Source organism: Cebus imitator, unplaced genomic scaffold (assembly GCF_001604975.1).
Source record: "Cebus imitator isolate Cc_AM_T3 unplaced genomic scaffold, Cebus_imitator-1.0 Scaffold82, whole genome shotgun sequence".
Taxonomy (NCBI): Eukaryota; Metazoa; Chordata; class Mammalia; order Primates; family Cebidae; genus Cebus; species Cebus imitator.
The window spans coordinates 7,879,604-7,882,780 of NW_016107397.1; the positions used below are offsets into that span (position 1 = coordinate 7,879,604).

General features: G+C 39.7%; 1 non-coding gene across 1 annotated transcript; it reads right to left on the reverse strand.

The window, feature by feature from the left end:
- Positions 1–1,786: 1,786 nt before the first annotated feature.
- LOC119472024 lies at positions 1,787–1,892 on the reverse strand. Its single transcript, XR_005201122.1, has one exon. It is a non-coding gene; the product is annotated as a U6 spliceosomal RNA (small nuclear RNA).
- Positions 1,893–3,177: the final 1,285 nt, after the last annotated feature.

Below are 3,177 nucleotides of genomic sequence, written 5' to 3' on the forward strand. Positions count from 1 at the left end.
GATCACACCACTGCACTCCAGACTGGGTGACAGAGTGAGACTCCATCTCAAAAAAAAAAAAAAGGGCTAGAATATCTCATCTTCTAAGAATGCTATTAAGATAGGATGGGGGTTGGAGGAAAGGGGGTAATGATGGACAAAGAGTACAAAATCTCAGTTAGAAAGGAGAAATGCTTTTTTGAGAACTATTGCACAGCTTGGTGAATGTAATTAACAACAGTGTAGAGTAAATTTCAAAACTGTGAAGAGGTCAGGTATGGTGGTTCATGCCTGTAACCCCATCACTTTGAAAGGCCGAGGTGGGAGAATCACTTGAGCTCTGGAGTTGCAGACCAGTCTTGGCAATATGGTGTGGCTCCATCTCTACAAAACAAATTAAAAAATTACCCAGCCATGATGGCATGCAGTTCTAGTTCCAGCTACTTGAGAGGCTGAGGTGGGAAAATTTCTTGAGCTGGGAGCTTGAGTCTGCAATGAGCTGTGATCATGCCACTGCCCTTCAGCCTAGGTGACAGAGTAAGACCCTGTCCAAAAACAAACAAACAAAAGTTAAGAAAATAAATTTTAGGCCGGGCGTGGTGGCTCACACCTGTAATCCAAGCACTTTGGAGGCCAAGGCGGGCGGATCACCTGAGGTGGGGAGTTCAAGACCAGCCTGACCAACATGGTGAAACCCCATCTTTAAAAAAATAAAAAAATAAAAGAAAATAAATTTTAAATGTCCTCACCACCAAAAAATGTAAGTATTTGAGGTGGTGGATATAGTAATTAGTTTGATTTAATTATTCCATGTTGTATTCATAAGTCATAACATCATGCTGTACATCATAAATACACACATGGTCAATGTACAATAAAATAAAAAAATTTAAAGCATGGCAATGGGGAAAAAAAAAAGATTGAATGCATAAGAGGAAATGCTTCCAGAATAGTGGAGCAAGAATCTCCAAAAACCTGCTTCTCCGTAAAAGCAAAGAGAACACTGACAAAAATGGTCAAAATCAGCTTCTTCAGACCTGGAAATTATCTAAAGGCTTGCAGCAATTTGAAGAGCATATGTTCAAGTAAAAGGGCTGAATCTTAGTATAAACACTGATTTTGTAGCATTTTAATTTACCCTAAAAGCATCCCTGTTTCCCAGATCCATGAAAATCTGCCAGCTTTTAACCAAGGTAGCTGTGAAAACAAGCATCCTGCCAGCTACTGAAGAGGCAGGCTGGGCTTGGACCTCCCTAAATGTCCGATTCCCAGAGAACTGTCGCTATTTGATTTGTCTGGCAGTTTGCTGAAAAACGCCATTCTTAAAGCTTATCTTTATTTGATCCAAGAGTTTTTCCAGTATCTGTGCAACTAGCCCTATGCCCAAGGCATTTGTCCAAAACAATCAGTGGCAATTGTTTAACATTGCAACTACCTGCTATGGTGTAATCAGTTGGGGCCAATGAGAAACTGACCAAAAATTTTTAAAAGGAATAAGTGGGAGATGAGATGTCAATAAGATATTTTGAAAAGCTCCTGCTGTGTTTCCAAGAATTCAGTGGGCTATATGTACGTGCAGGGCTGGGTGCACACCCAGGAAGACCTGAGAATATCCTAAACTCTCACCTCTGGCTGACCTTGAAAGCCTGCACAAGAGGAAATGAAGGCTAAGGCAGAGTTGTAAGTTGCTTGGTGGAATATTAAAGACGTGCCTCAACACACACACAGTTCCTCAGCATATGCTGCAAAACTGAATGGTTCAAAGCTTTTAAAAAGGTCTCTTTTTAATTTTTTAAATAAATTTTTTAAAAATATGGAATAATTCATGAATTTGTGTGTAATCCTTGCACAAGGGTCAGATAATTTTCTCTGTATCATTTTAATTTTAGTGTATGTGCTGCCAAAGCAAGTACATGTCTAGGCAGATCTCTGTTCAATTATTAGCTGACCACTGAGATAACTAAGCAAAGTCTTCAGTTGTTGCACAGAACAAAGAACACAGATTTTACAGAATTAAGTCCAGAGAAGTCACTAAACAACCACCATCAACAAGAAGCAACAACAACATCAAACCCCAGGGAGTAGGGAGAAAGGAATCTGATTTCCAGAAGTGCTATATTGTTCATTTATTTATTTATTTTTGTAGCAACAGGGTCTTCCTATGTTGCCCAGGCTGATCTCAAACTCCTGGGCTCAAACAATCCTCCTATATCAGCCTTCCAAAGTGCTGGGATTACAAGCATGATCCACTGCACTCGGCCATGAAGTATGATGTTTGCTAGGCTAAGTATATTGAATGCATTTTGATTTATGATATTTTCAACTTAAAATGGGTTTATCAAGACATAATTCTATTGTTAAGTTGAGGAGTATTTATATATGCATAATGGCAGTCCCCGAAGGATAGGATTAAGAAAAGGGGGAAAAGAATATTAGAAGAAATAGAGGGTGAAAACTTCCTGAGTTTGATTTTAAAAACATTAATCTAAATGTTTGAAAAATTTTGTGAATTCCAAATAGGATAAACTAAAAAACAATCCACAACTAGGCACGTAGTAGTCAAACTGTTGAAAGTCAATGAGAATCATAAAAGCATCAAGAAAAGGGTGACTCATTACATACAATGAGTATGTAATTAGTCATAACCTTCAATAGAATTAACAGCTGAGTTACTATCAGAAAAGATGGTCATGATCCAGTTTTCCCAGCACTAATTTTTTTGCAAAGGCAATTCTTTCCCCCTCAACTTGAAACACTTGTCAAAAACATAAGGGCTTACTTCTGGACTCTTGATTCTATTCTATTGATCTAATATCTATCCTTATGCTAGTAATGCACTGTCTTGATTACTGTAGCTTTTTTTTTTTTTAGAGACAGGATCTCACTATGTTGTCCAGGCTGGAGTGCAGTGGCTCTTCACAGGGGGGATCCACTACTGATCAGCACGGGAGTTTTGACCTGCTCCATTTCTGACCTGGGCCAGTTCACTGCTCCTTTGGCAACCTGGTAGTCCCCCACTCCTGGGAGGTCACCACATTGATGCTGGACTTAATGTGGACACCTGATTGGCATAGTGCACTATAGCCCAGAACTCCTGGACTCAAGCAATTTCATTTCCCAGCCTCAGCCTCCCGAGTAGCTGGGACTACAGGCACGAGCCAACGTGCCCAGCAATTACTGTAGCTTTGCAGTAAGTTT